Source organism: Tachyglossus aculeatus, chromosome X1 (genome assembly GCF_015852505.1).
Source record: "Tachyglossus aculeatus isolate mTacAcu1 chromosome X1, mTacAcu1.pri, whole genome shotgun sequence".
In the NCBI taxonomy this organism is placed as follows: domain Eukaryota; kingdom Metazoa; phylum Chordata; class Mammalia; order Monotremata; family Tachyglossidae; genus Tachyglossus; species Tachyglossus aculeatus.
The window spans coordinates 8911595-8927170 of NC_052101.1; the positions used below are offsets into that span (position 1 = coordinate 8911595).

Below are 15576 nucleotides of genomic sequence, written 5' to 3' on the forward strand. Positions count from 1 at the left end.
TTAACATCAACCGTGATACAGCAGAGGGCCTGTAAACATAGTGGGAAGACGCAACACTGTTAATGGTGGAATATTTATCTTCTATCGCTTTTCCAGGCTGTGAATAATATCGAAGTGCCTTGTGCCAAATGGGAGAAAATTGCCAGAATTTTTCACTGTGGAAAACATAAATTGCGGAAGGAAAATATACCATCAGCAGGGTTGTCAGTGTGATAATTGTGCACTTGTGTCATTAAATTGCATAAAAATACCTGCGTTTAAGCAGTCGCTAAGCCTGAGGAACATTAACAGATGGGAAAACTGGAACAGGTTCCTTTGTGAGTGCTTCTCTGCTTTTTGGATTATGGCTGGGCAAGCTACAGAGATCAGCCACTACAATATGCCGAAACAGTACTAGAGTAGGCCAGCTACGTCTGTATGCTACAGTCAGCTTCTGGTTAACAGTTTTGTTTTGAGAATGGCAAAAATCTGTCCAACAAAAATTTCTCTGAAATTCAACAGTCATAAAACCCAGTAGGCGTCCAGTCATTTTCAAAAATCATTAAGTTATTTCATTTGGTGAAAAGCAAACATGATTTGCATGGATTTAAACAGAGCAGGGTGTCTTGGATTCAGTTTGTCTGTGAAAAATAGGTAACGTGTTTCATCTGTCATCTTTAAGCAAATGTAAATCTTACATGATAACATTTTAAAAGCCGCCATTCAACTTGCTTGCTATACAGCACTCAGTTTGGATGTTTACAGAGGTATTGGATGCTTAATATAAAAATGATCACAAAAGCGCAGTTTTTGGAAGTGCTATTTAATGGAAAAACAGAATTCAAGAATTATTTCTCGACATTCTCCCCGGCTCCATACTAATGAATCACACTGGGCCATCATAGAGCTATCTGACATCCTCGTCAACAAATACTTGAAGGCACATTTTCTTTCGTACATTGTGTTGGAACGCAAGCACTGAAGATTTTCCTTAATATACTGAGAGGACATAGCCCTGCTTTCATGGAATTCATTCATTCATTCATTCATTCAATCGTATTTATTGAGCACTTACTGTGTGCAGAGCACTGTACTAAGCGCTTGGGAAATACAAGTTGGCAACATATAGAGAGGGTCCCTACCCAACAATGGGCTCACAGTCTAGAAGGGGGAGACAGACAACAAAACAAAACATGTAGACAGGTGTCAAAATCGTCAGTACAAATAGAATTATAGGTATAGGCACATCATTAATAAAATAGAATAGTAAATATGTACAAGTAAAATAGAGTAGTAAATCTATACAAATATATACAAGTGCTGTGGGGAGGGGAAGGAGGTAGGGCAGAGGCGGGGGGAACGGGGAGGAGGAGAAGAAAAAGGGAGTTCAGTCTGGGAAGGCCTCCTGGAGGAGGTGAGCTCTCAGTAGGGCTTTGAATGGAGGAAGAGACATTAATCCAGTATTGACTGCATGTGGAAGACTATATAAATCAGTAAAAAGGAAACATGAGTGTGATTGCTGAGGGGGTGATATCACCATGAAAAAGTTGAGTGTAGCTAGAGAACAGAAGGGGACCAAGAACTGCCCCTTGAGGAACCCCTACAGTAAGGGGATGGGAGGGGGAGGAGGAGCCTGCAAAGGAGACTGAGAATGAACGGCCGGAGAGATGAGATAATTTATGGTAGTTATCCCTCATTTACACGGAGGCAACATTCTGAGTAGTCCAGATGTCTCCTAGTCAGTGAAATTCTGCCTCTTTTTGTAGGGACTTAGAGGGTATAAATATAATAATAATAATGCCATTAGTTATGCACTTACTATGTGCAAAGCACTGTTCCAAGCACTGGGGGGATACAAGGTGATCAGGTTATCCCACGTGGGGCTCACAGTCTTAATCCCCATTTTACAGATGAGGTAACCGAGTCCCAGGGAAGTTATATGACGTGCCCAAAGTCACACAGCTGACAAGTCAGTGGAGTCGCGTACAGGGCTGTATGCAGTAATGCTTAGTAAATGGTGTTAATTAATTAATCGGCTGGTAGATCTGAGCATACTAGCTCAGGAATTTAAGAATTTAAGGGTTGCTATAATGGGTAGAACCAATATATAACCGTAGCAAATTATCTCAACATTCCTTTAAACATTTATAGCCATCAAGCAGCGATTGGCTTCCCCGAACCCCAACCACTTGTCAGTCCTAAATTCTCTTTCGAAAGGGCCTACTGCTCAAATATCTATTTCAGTCTTTCAAGTGTAAATTCCAAGAGCTGGATTGGCACAAACACATGATCACACACAAAAATGCCCTTCTCACACCACTCACCCACCACCCTGACAGGCTTTGCCCAGGGAGCCAAAGTTATCTCCTAAACTTTGGAGATGTTACCCACTCAGACCCACTGGCACTGGGACCATCACCATGAGACTGTTGCCAGGAATGCTGGATCCTGGAGATTGCCTAGGTGGATGGAATATGTCCAAGAAGCCTTCATATTGGAGACCTCTAGAAAATGCTTAATACAGTGCTCTGCACATAGTAAGTGCTCAATAATAATAATAATACTAATGATGGTATTTGTTAAATGCTTATTATGTGCAAAGCACTGGGGGAATACAAGGTGATCAGGTTGTCCCACGTGGGGCTCACAGTCTTAATCCCCGTTTTACAGATGAGGTAACTGAGGCTCGAATTGTTAAGTGACTTGCCCAAAGTCACACGGCTGACAGTTGGCGGAGCCGGAATTTGAACCCATGACCTCTGACTCCAAAGCCCAGGCTCTTTCCACTGGGCCAGGTTGCTTCTCTGCACAATAAATACCGTTGGTTGCTTGGCTGATTAACACAGCAGCCATTTCAGACATGGTGGCGATTTGTGAGCAGCAGTGGCTGCCACTGAGAAATAATAATAATAATAATTTTGGTACTTGTTCAGTGCTAACTATGCCCAGCACTCTTCTAAGTTCTGGGCTAGATGCAAATTAATCAGATTGGACACAGTGCCTGTCCCATATGGGGCTCGCACTCTTAATACCCATTTTTTATAGAAGGGATAACTGAGGCCCAGACCTGTGCTCTATCCATTATACCATGCTCATTCTCATAAAGAGCTTAGTACAGTGCTCTGCACACAGTAAGCGCTCAATAAATACGATTGATTGATAAAGAGGAAAGAGGAAGAAGAGGAAAAGAAGAAGAGGAAGAAAGAGGAACAGAACAGGAAAGGGCCATAAATATCAGGTCCTCTCCCAAGTACCATCCCGCCTCCCTAGGAAAGCAATTTTAATTCTTTCTTTTTCATTTCTCTCACCCGATGCTTTCTCTTACACCAATGAAGTCACTTCATTTAACTGTGATTCATCACTGTGAAATAATTAATATGCATTTAACAGTATTTATTTTTAAAATTTAGCTTCTCATTAAATAATCAAGAATTTTTAAATGGTCCACTTAGGGGGATCCACTCAAAGAAACCAAACTAACCCAAGACTATTCATATTTATTTGCTGTACTCCTCAAGGAAATTGGGCATTTTAATAATAGAGGGAAATAGAGGCTACAGAAAATGTTCTGCAAAAGAAATATGTTGTAAAATCCCCACTTCCCACATTAGAAAACTTTCTTCAAATATCAGGAGCAGACGATCTGTTTTACTGCAGTAAATGGTAGCATTGGCGCATGTAGATCATATGATACTGTTTCCATCCCCTGCATTTTTTTTACACAGAAAAATTCTCATTCACGCAAAAAGTTGTATCTCCTCTAGTAAGCCTTAGTAATAATAACAATGATAATAATAATACCTGTAGTTTTTGTTATGCTTCTGCTGTGTGTGCCAACCACTGTACTAAGCTCTGGGGTAGATACAGGACCAGCAGGTCCCATCTGGGGATCACAGTCTAAGCGGGAGGGTGAACGGGTACTAAATCCCCATTGTGCATATGAGGGAACTGAAGCCCAGAGAAGTGAAGTGACTTCCCCAAGGTCACACAGCAGACAAGTGGTGGAGCCAGGATTAGAATCCAGATCTTCTGACTCTCAAGCCACTCCCCGAATAACATATCACCTATTTTGGAGCAAATTAAACCAAAGTGGTCTTTGGAAGGCCAAATGACTCAACTTAGCATATTTTGGACACATAATCAGGAGGACTGATTCTCTGGAGAAGACAGTAATGCTAGGAAATGTCCAGGGAAAACGTGGAAGAGGCAGACTGGCAGTTAGATTCAATCGTATTTATTGAGCGCTTACTGTGTACAGGGCACTGTACTAAGTGCTAGATGGATAGAGACCATAACAATGATAATGGAAGAACCATTAGGAAGGTTGCAGATTATGGCAGAGGACAGGACCTTCGTGGAGTCGCTATGAATCGGAAATGACTCAACGGTACTTAATAATAATCCTTATCCCATTTTCCCTTCCTACTCGCATAACTCTTGCCCTTAAATCCATACTTCCAAAACATTCAATTACTCATCTCGCCCTCCCCACAGCACCTTCGACACATCTTTATGAACTGGTTGTTTTCCCTATTTGTAATTTTTTAAATATATGTATCTTTTACTAGATCATAAGGTCCTTGAGGACAAGTATCGTGTCTATTTGCTCTACTGTACCAAGAAAACTCTAAGGATCCACTACCGGTACGATTGCAGATGGAGAGCAGGGCGTTCTGGAAGGGATGTGTCCATTGTGTCACTATGGGTCGGGAACGACTCGACGGCATAAAACCAGACTCTCCCGACTGCTTAATCTAGTTTTCTGCCCACAGTAAGAGCTCAGTAAATACCACAGATTGATGGATTGAAAAACAGTTCTGCAATGAAAAATGGGAATTGATTCCATGAGCAGTATAGAGCTAGTATCAGTTAGTTTCTCAGAAGCAGTATTTCCTAGTGGATAGAGCCTTATTCTGGGAGTCAGAAGGACCTGGGTTCTAATCCCATGTCCACCACTTCCCTGCTAATCTAATCATTTCACTTTTCTGGGCCCCAGTTACCTCATCTGTAAAACGGTGATTAAAACTGTGAGCCCCATGTGGGATAGGGACTGTGTCCAACCTGATTACTTGTAGCTACCCCAGTGCTTAGAAAAATGCTTGACACATAGTAAGCGTTTCACAAATACCATCATCATCATCGTCGTCGTCATCAACTGAATAGGATTAAACTGTTAGTTCTGTTTTTTAGGAATATGAACTGTGTAAATACTGTTATCCTGCTACCTACACATCCAAATTAAAGAAATAGACAGAAAATCCTTTCAGGCATAGGAGTATGTTCTCCTCAGATCTCCAGGAACTATTTGCTCCACAAAACAGGGACATTAGTAACTTGCTTGCCAATTTAAGCCTGCGGATTTCAGGCCTTGTGGTTTCTTAGGTAACTGTTCAAAGACGTCATCACCCATCAATAAAAAATAGTTTCTGGCAACGGCAAAATGGCCTTATCTTTAAGGAGGTGCAAGCATAGAATCTCACTGAATTCAAATGTGGAGTATGACTTTTAGCTGAAGATTCAAGGGGGCTGTACATTTAAATTACATTAGCGAAATCATAATGAATATTGCTATTGGTGGGAATAATAATTCTGGTCTAATAGCCTCCTAGCATACGTGCAAAAATGAAAATCCATTACTTCATTCGAAGCACTAAGATATTTTAATGGAAAGCAAACTGCACTTCGCCTGTAAAATAATCACTTTTCGTTCTCCCTGGGAATCTGAGACTGTATTTGAAGTACCTTTTTTTCAGGCCCCAGTTATTTCTGCTTCCTTTTGGAAAATAACTTTGTAATTCGCAGGAACGACCCACTGTGGTTGTTTTCAACCTGATAAGGTTCCCAAGGCCGGAGTAGAAACTGTAGAACTGATGTATGTGTGTGATGTTTATTCTAATGTTGCCCCCTGACTTTAAATAGTGTCGGCTTCAGCCCATGTTCAGCATTCTCTTTATTGTCCCGTGCTGTGGTGCATAGGGCATCATTGGTGAAAGAATTTTGCTTCTGATTTAATTTAAAGGAAATACAAATGCAGGTTGTGTGGCCATGTGGGGTGATTCCATTGATATTTTACCCATAATTCAGAGCAATAGTGTGAACAGTTTATTGCTTCCAAAGGAAGGCTATTAACAATCATCTGAACATCACTGAATGCAGGCTAGTTGCACAGCTGTGAACTAAATGGAGGAGGAAGTTAAAAATTAAAACTAATCAATGCCATTGTCTTAGCAGAGCAGAACTGAATCCTAAATTTGAACAGATTTCAAACCTTGCCATTTGGAAAGCTGGCTAAAGACTTACAAGTGTTTCAGTATTTAGAGGGCAGATTGCCAACTACTGTAAGCAAAGTTTTCTTTGTATATACACTGGCATTAGCTTTTCAGAGTAAGTATGCCCGCTTCATCTTTCTAGACTGTGAGCCCGTTGTTGGGTAGGGACCATCTCTGTATGTTGCCAACTTGTACTTCCCAAGCGCTCAGTACAGTGCTCTGCACAAAGTGCTCAATAAATACGATTGAATGAATGAATCTGACTTTGTAACTAGTGAGCATCAAACTTCATATGGAAAATGTTTCTCAAAAGGCAGTGTTATTCCCTACATAAACTGAGAATGTTGATTAGAACTTCTTAATCATTGTTTCAATATCTATTTTTCCATTGAGCCATGTTTCTCAGGGGATTTATATTTGGAATGATTTCTTTAAATCCCAGGCAAGCTCATTTCTTTTGGAAAATGTCTTCATTATTCATATGTAAGGACTGCTGTTGTCTGAAGTCTGATAAGAAGATGTATTAAGATGTGTTTATTTTCTATACAATTAAAGGTTTCCAATCTATAGCTAGAGGTAACTATAACTATCTAATTGTCTTTACTTGTCTATATGGGGGGGAAGAGAGAGAGATTTGGGTGTCTTAATACTTAGCATAGATGTTTGTTTAGAAAATGCTCATCCATGTATCCTCCTAGAGGTGACTACTGCAGACAGTAAGTCTGTTGTGGCAAACTATCCTCAACTAGAAATAAAAAGGGCAAGGCGTGACCAGCAGGTGTAGTATGACATAGTGGATACAGCATGGACTTGGAAGTCAAAAGGTCGCGAGTTCTAATCCCGGCTCTGCCACTTGTCTGCTGTGTGGCTTTAGGCAAGTCATTTCACTTATCTGGGCCTCAGTTACTCAATCTGTAAAATGGGGATTAAAACTGTGAGCCCCACGTGGGACAAGGATTATGTCCAACCCAATTTTCTTGCATCCACTCCAGCGCTTATACAGTGACTGAAGCATAGTAAGCACTTAACAAGTACCACAGTTACTACTAGAATTATTACTGGCCCCCACAGTTAAGAAAGGGAAGAGAAATCCAGGAGAGTCACTCTGAGGTACCCATTCCTGAAGACACCCAAGACGATCAGAAAGAGAGATTATGGAGCGAGTAGAGGGGCAAAATTACGGGATGAAGGAGAACTTTGACTATCTTGAGGAGAGAAGCTAGTCAGCTATGTGCCTTGAAGAGATTGTAAGCTCGTTGTAGGCAGGGAATGTCTCTGTTTATTGTTAAATTGTGCTCTCCCAAGCGCATAGTACAGTTCTCTGTTCACAGTAAGCATTCAATAGATAGCAGTGAATGAATGAATGAATGAGAGCAGGACACATGGCTGTGGACCCTGGATAGACACAGCGCCGAGTGAGGGGTCAGAAAGGATCTTTGTAGGTTTGGATTCAGCAGCTAAGATTTTGGAGGAGCAAGCCACCCTGCCCCTGAAGGGGAGAAAAACGGGATGCTTACAAGAAAGTAGAGAGGGTCCTGAAGGGGAAAGTAGTAGATCCAGGGAAAGGTCGTTTGAACTGGATTTGTTTTCATTTGTTACGCTGATATGAACGTACGAAATATTGTTGAGATCTCAGATCTTGGTGACTGCCTGTGGTGGGGGCTGGGAGAAGTTCCGAGTGCTGGGGTGACGGGAGGGTGGGGGAAAATTCCAGCTTGGGAAGGAGACTTTTGTCAATGGGTTCCTGCAGACAGCCCGGGGAGGGAGGGTAATCTGCTAATTCCCAAAGACCTCTACACCTCTGGAGAGATGCTTGGGCTTCAGCTCTAGAGTGGTGGCAACGATAAAAGTATGGGGACTTGGGGAACACTGAATGGGAGCCTCCTCAGCCTGCATTAGTAGGTTTTGGGGATGCTCTGTAATACTACTACTACTACTACTACTACTAATAATAATAATAATAATAATAATTGTTAAGCGCTTACTATGTGCGAAGTACAGTTCTAAGTGCTGGGGGGGATACAAATAATAAATAAATAAATAAATAATGCTGGCATTTGTTAAGCACTTACTCTGTGCAAAGCACTGTTCTAAGAGCTGGGGAGGATACAAGGTGATCAGGTTGTCCCACGTGGGGCTCACAGTCTTCATCCCCATTTTACAGATGAGGTAACTGAGGCCCAGAGAAGTTAAGTGACTTGCCCAAAGTCACACAGCTGACAAGTGGCAGAGCCGGGACTTGAACCCATGACCTCTGACTCCCAATCCCAGGCTCTTTCCACTGAGCCACGCTGCTTCTCTGAGGTGATGAGGTTGTCCCACATGGGACTCATAGTGTCAATCCCTATTGTACAGATGAAGTAACTTAGGCACAGAGACGTTAAGTGGCTAGGAAGCGCTTAGTAAATACCACTGATTGTACGACTGTGAGCCCACTGTTGGGTAGGGACCATCTCTATATGTTGCCAACTTGTACTTCCCAAGCACGTAGTACAGTGCTCTGCACACAGTAAGCGCTCAATAAATACAATTGAATGAATGAATGAACAAGTGTCCTTCATATTCAAAGTAGACATCATTAATGGTTGAATCACCGCTGGCTAGGATTGTGGTTGAAAGATCAATTCCGGGCAATCCAGACCAAACTGTGCACATACAGAAATCATTCTTCTGGTACTCTTGCCTTCGTTGTTCACAGTGGCTGGCACCGTTTTGGTGTTTACCGCCGTTGTTTTTGAAAAAGCCAATCGACTGTAGGGCAGCATGCAACCTCGTGGGATAATGCAAGCATTCACGGTGAATTAAGTTCAATCAACCTGTTAGGGCTATTGGGATACTAGTTAGTACAGGAATGGGGTGGATTTAGAGAGTTTATGTGTTCTCACTCTTTCTCTCTCCGAATGTCGAACTCTCAGAATGTTGAACTGCTATGGTCCGTGCCTTGTCCAAGGTTCATCATATATTTTCAGAGACAGTGTCCAGGGTTCATTAACATCTTTGGGATAATAATAATAATAATAATAATAATGGCATTTATTAAGAATTTACTATGTGCAAAGCACTGTTATAAGCACTGGGGAGGTTACAAGGTGATCAGGTTGTCCCACGGGGGGCTCACCGTTTTGATCCCCATTTAACAGATGAGGGAACTGAGTCCCAGAGAAGTTAAGTGACTTGCCCAAAGGCACACAGCTTACAAGTGGCAGAGCTGGGATTTGAACCCATGACCTCTGACTCCAAAGCCCAGGCTCTTTCCACTGAGTCACGCTGCTTCTCTTGATACTGATGTAGTGGCTAGAGCACAGGCCTTGGTGTCAGAAGGTCTTGGGTTCTAATTCCGGCTCCACCTCTTATCTGCTCTGTGACGTTAAGCAAGTCACTTCACTTCTCTGGGCCTCACTTACCTCAGAGACTGTGTCCAACCCGATTTGCTTGTATCCACCCCAGCACTTAATACAGTGCCTGGCAAATAAGCAGAGAAGCAGTGTGGCTCAGTGGAAAGAGCCCAGGCTTTGGAGTCAGAGTTCAGGGGTTCAAACCCCGGCTCCACCAATTGTCAGCTGTGTGACTTTTGGCAAGTCACTTAACTTCTCTTGGCCTCAATTCCTTCATCTGTCAAATGGGGATTAAGACTGTGAGCCCTCCATGGGAAAACCTGATCACCTTGTAACCTCCCCAGTGCTTAGAACAGTGCTTTGCACATAGTAAGCGCTTAATAAATGCCATCATTATTATTATTATTATTAATCCCCATTTTCCAGAGGAGGTAACTGAGGCCCAGAAAAGTGAAGTGACTTGTCCAAGGTCACACAGCAGACAAGTGGCAGAGGCCAGGATCAGAACCCGTGACCTGTTTATATTAGTGTCTGTCTCTCCCTCTACACTGTGAACTCATTATGGGCAGGAATGTGTCTGTTGATATATTGTACTCTCCCCAGTGCTTAGTACAGTGCTTTCCACACAGTAAGCGCTCAATAAATATGATTGAATGAATAAATGAATTTCCCCAAATCTCTCTTCCTTCTCCATCACCCATGCACTTGGATGTTTTGTCAGCCCCACAGCACTTATGTACAAATCTGTAATTTATTATTTTTAGTATCTGTCTGCCTCTCGAGACTGTAAGCTCATTGTGGACAGGGAACATGTCTACTAACTGCTTTATTGTACTCTCCCAAGCACTTAGTACAGTGCCCTGCACACAGTAAGCACTGCATTCATTCATTCACTCATTCAATCGTATTTATTGAGTGCTTACTGTGTGCAGAGCACTGTACTAAGCGCTTGGAAAGTACAATTTGGCCACAGATAGAGACAGTCCCTACCTAACAACGGGCTCACAGTCTAGAAGGGGGAGACAAGTAGAACAAAACAAATAGACAGGTGTCAATGCCATCAAAATAGATAATTAATAGACTTCTCCTGCTATCACTACTACTGAGACTACCATAGAAGCAGTGTGGCTTAGTGGAAAGAGCACAGGCATGGGAGTCAGAAGTCATGGGTTCTAAACCCAGCTCTGCCACGTGTCTGCTGTGTGATCTTGGGCAAGTCGCTTCACTTCTCTGTGCCTCACCTGTAAAACTGGTCTCAAGATTGTGAACCCCATGAGGGACATGGACTGTGTCCAACCTGATTACCTTGTATCTACCCCAGAACTTAAAACAGTGCTTGGCACATAGTAAGCGCTTGACAAATACTGCAATTATTAGTATTATTATTTCTATAGGTCCCAGCCCCTCTTGGTGCCTCTAGGTTTTGCCTACCTCACAAAAAGGTTGTCTTAGAACCTTTGCAACCAGCCTAATGTTGGCAACAGAAGGAATTATACGTACTGTTGGTTACTAAAGCACTTCCTGAAGTGGAGTGTGGATTTTTCCTTTCTCTGCCCACACAAACTGATTCTGAAAGCTGGAACAGATCAGTGGAGAAAATGTGGTTTCTGGGGAAAGCCAATACTGGTAATTGAAAGTAATCCCCCTGGGCAAGGAGAACCAATAAATACATTAACAATTGAATATTTTGGACCTTTAACCCCAGCGCTTAGAACAGTGCTTTGCACATAGTAAGCGCTTAATAAATGCCATTATGTGAAATAATAATAATAATAATGGCATTTATTAAGCGCTTACTATGTGCAAAGCACTGTTCTAAGTGCTGGGGAGGTTACATGGTGATCAGTTTGTCCCGGGGGGCTCACAGTCTTCATCCCCATTTTACAGATGAGGTAACTGAGGCACAGAGAAGTTAAGTGACTTGCCCAAAGTCACACTGCCAGAGTTTTATTAGTGAATGCTAGGGGATTTAGATATTGAACAACTTTCTCTCACAATAGGTTCTCTTAATAGATTTATAGCTGGCTTTAATTTGAAGATGCTTTGAAGTGGATATCCACCGAGATTACTGACAGCTATTGGACAACTTTCTCTCTGATAGATTCTCTTAATAGATTTATAGCTGGCTTTAATTTGAAGATGCTTTGAAGTGGATATCCGTGGTGATTACTGACAGCTAAACAAACCCTTGTCCTTAGTGGAAGGCATAGCTGTTGTCTTTTCTTTCTCCAAGTTTTGCTGTTTCTTTTCCCAGAGCAATTGGCTCCCTTTCACGCTAAATCTCTGTAGTGTTCACAAATGAATACTGTGATTCACTAATTCTTCAAATTCGGTTGAGGAAATTGAGTTAGTCTCTGAAGTGAAATAGCACATATTTACATGTGGAAGGCAAGGTGCAGGCCCTTGAGTGATCAGAAGGTCCTCTGGGATTCTCACAACCCACTGCGGCAACCGAGTGCTATTTCAGAGACCGGAACCTCTGACAGAGTAATATAATGTTTCAGTAAAGACCTTATACCACAATGATAAACATCACTAAACGACTGCTTAATCTTCACTTAAGTAACTTGAAGCATGGCATCACAATTATCCATGAGTGAAGAGTGGTGATTATGAATCATCTCAGGAGGCTGCAGAGTAGAGGCTTAGACCGAAAACTTGGCCAGTGGTTATTCGCCTTTACTGAATCTCTTCAACACATTTAAGCTATGATATAATATCAAATGTGGAAAAAGCTACTATTTATTCTATGGCTCTTTCCCCCATTAACCTCTTGTGGCCTGGAAGTAGAGTTGGTGGATTTTTTGCCATTCCCCAATGCTTATTACATAGCCTTCAGTCGGCATCAGTAAATTCCAAGCACCTAGTATAATGCATCGTGTCAAAGAAGCAGCGTGGCTCAGTGGAAAGAGCCCGGGCTTGGGAGTCAGAGGTCGTGGGTTCTAATCCCAGCTCCGCCACATGTCTGCTGTGTGACCTTAGGCAAGTCACTTGACTTCTCTGGGCCTCAGTTACCTCATCTGTAAAATGAGGATTAAGACTGTGAGCCCCACGTGGACCAACCTGATCACCTTGCATCCCCCCTGCACTTAGAACAGTGCTTTGCACATAGCAAGTGCTTAACAAATGCCATTATTATTATTATTATTATTATTATTATTATTAAGTAACGTTCAATAAATGCTACTACTACTACAGCTACTGTTCATTCATTCATTCAGTCATCATCAATCGTATTTATTGAGTGCTTACTGTGTGCAGAGCACTGTGTTAAGTGCTTGGGAAGTACAAGTTGGCAACATACTGTTATTACTAGTACTCTCCCTTCTAGACTGAGAGCCGGTTGTTGGGTAGGGACCATCTCTATATATTGCCAACTTGTACTTCCCAAGCGCTTAGTACAGTGCTCTGCACACAGTAAGCGCTCAATAAATAAGATTGAATGAATGAATAAATAATAATAATAATAATGGCATTTATTAAGTGCTTACTATGTGCAAAGCACTGTTCTAATCGCAGAAGCACTGTTCTAAGCGCTGATATGATTGAATGGATGAATAAATGAATGCTGCTGTGAGTACAACACTGAGAGTAGACTCCTTCACTTCAGTAGTCCTTGAATTTTACACTCCTTGGTATGCACTTTGCTTTAATAAACAATAATGATTATGGTACTTGTTTAGCACTTACTATAGGCCAAGGACTTACTACAACCCTGCCTGCCTACTTGCTTGTTGCATTCCTTGGCCCAGTCAAAACATGATGGGCATGGGTGAGGCAATGGAGGCTGCTGAACCAAAGCTTGTCCGTCTTACTCAAAAGAGAGCCTATTGCCATTCTTTTAAATTATTGGTGAGAATATAATGTGAGTTGGAATAATAATAATAGCGTTTGTTAAGCGCTTACTATGTGCAAAGCACTGTTCTAAGTGCTGGAATCCAAAACCTTACTGAAATCTTCATAATTTTCACAGTGCTTAGAACAGTCCAGTGCTTAGAACAGTGCCAGAGCTTAGAACAGTGCTTTGCACATAGTAAGCACTTAATAAATGCCATTATTATTATTATTAATGTCTATCCCCCTGTACTATAGAGTAGATTAAATTGGTCCACAGCATAATTTGCTCTTCACAAACTCAAGTTTCTCCTTCTAGACCGTAAGTTCGCTGTGGGCAGAGAATGTGACCGTTTATTATTGTACTGTCCTCTCCCAAGTGCTTAGCGCAGTGCTCTGCACCGTGACTGACTGACTATTACTTTGTAGCATATGCTCACTGAATTCAGTGCGTGATTCTTCCAGAGATAATCTTTCAATTACACACTCATGGATAAAGCCTCAGTAATAATGATGGTATTTCTTTAAGCGCTTACTATGTGCCAGGTTGTGCCATCCCCCAAGCCTAAGGATCATTCATGCAATCATATTTATTGAACGCTTACTGTGAGCTGAGCACTGTACTAAGCGCTTGGATCACCCAACTACTGTGTTCTTCCAGGTGTACACAAATTGATTGAGAAATTATGGCTATGCCAGAGGGCGGGTGCATTCGTACATATAAACACAAACACACGGGATTGAACCTTTTGAATAAGATGAGAGTTTTTCCTTGGAAATATATTTGTGCCTCTTTTGTGCAATGTGAAAATGGAGCTGAAGGCAATTTTCATTGAGTAATTTGTGAATCGGTTTCTAAAGGACGTTTTCGGTCTAAACAGGATCTGACCTTGAATAGGAGAAGGCGCTAGGCCTTTCACAGAGAGGCATCACAGGGAATGCAAGATCTTCAAATGTATCTTTCCCAGAGGTGGTTTAGAACACATATCAGAGAGAATATTTCAAGAATCTTTGCTATCATTAACCTCCAGTCCGCTTTCAAGAAAATAACTCAAAGAGGGAATTCAACGGCAAAGTATTATAATTGAAAAATCTGTAAGAAAGACAAAGATATTATAGTAAAAATATTTTTGTGTTTTTTTTACTGGAGACCAAATCTCATTAGAAGTAAGTGGATGACTCCCATTTTCTTCGGTCGGATGCATTTTTATTTTACCTATGAAAATATGATAGTTTGGAATTTTCTAGGATATCAGAACTATTATTTTAATAATAGTGTTTACTCAGCCATGTCACATGCATTGCTGATATAGGCAGTAGCGCATAGGTTCGCTGTGAAAATGTTTCGTGGTTGGGGGAAAGAAAATGAGAAATTGGTTAGAAAATCAATATCCTTTAGCTACATAAGGCCTTAAAAATTTTACCCAGTTACCCAGCTTGTCTACGTTGCCTCTTCTGTACCTTTTCATTCATGCATTCATTCATTCAATCATATTTATTGAGTGCTTACAGTGTGCAGAGCACAGTACTAAGCGCTTGGGTAGTACAAATCAGCAACATATAGAGACGGCCCCTACCCAACAATGGGCTATTGTTCTGTTTATGAGAAAAGTGAAGAAAAAAGGCATCCCTTCCTAGATCAGTTCCAAATGTTGTAGTCTTATTTCTCCATCATTACAAAGATTGTTTTTTATCCATAAAACTAGCTGCACTTCCATAAATCTTTAGAGGGAAGAGCATTTAAATCTGATTTCAGCTGTACCTCTGCTGTTTCATCGGCAGTAGCAATGATATTTATGGAGCACCTACTATATCATACTTTATCAAAGCACTTGCCCCCTCTCTTCATCCCTGATTGCTACCTTCAATTCCCCACCCTAAAATGATTATTCCCCCACTGCTTTCAAACATGCTTTCGTCACCCCTCTACTAAAAAAGTCCTCTCTTGAACTCATGACTACCTTCCATTATCTCTCCTCTCCCTCTTCTCCAAACTCCCAGAGTAGGTTGTCTACACCCAATGTCTCAATTTCCAATTCTCTCCTTGACCCCCTCCAATCTGGCTTCCACCCCTTCATTCCACAAAACCTGCCCTCTCAGAGGTCACCGATAATCTCCTTCTTGCCAAATCCAATGACCTCTACTCCATCCTAATCCTC

The 15576-nt window shown here is 41.6% G+C and overlaps 1 protein-coding gene across 1 annotated transcript in view; it reads left to right on the forward strand.

Annotated features, from left to right (window-relative positions):
- Nucleotides 1-15576, forward strand: part of DLGAP2 (DLG associated protein 2) — a 547078-nt gene that overhangs the window by 341902 nt on the left and 189600 nt on the right. The window lies entirely within an intron of this gene.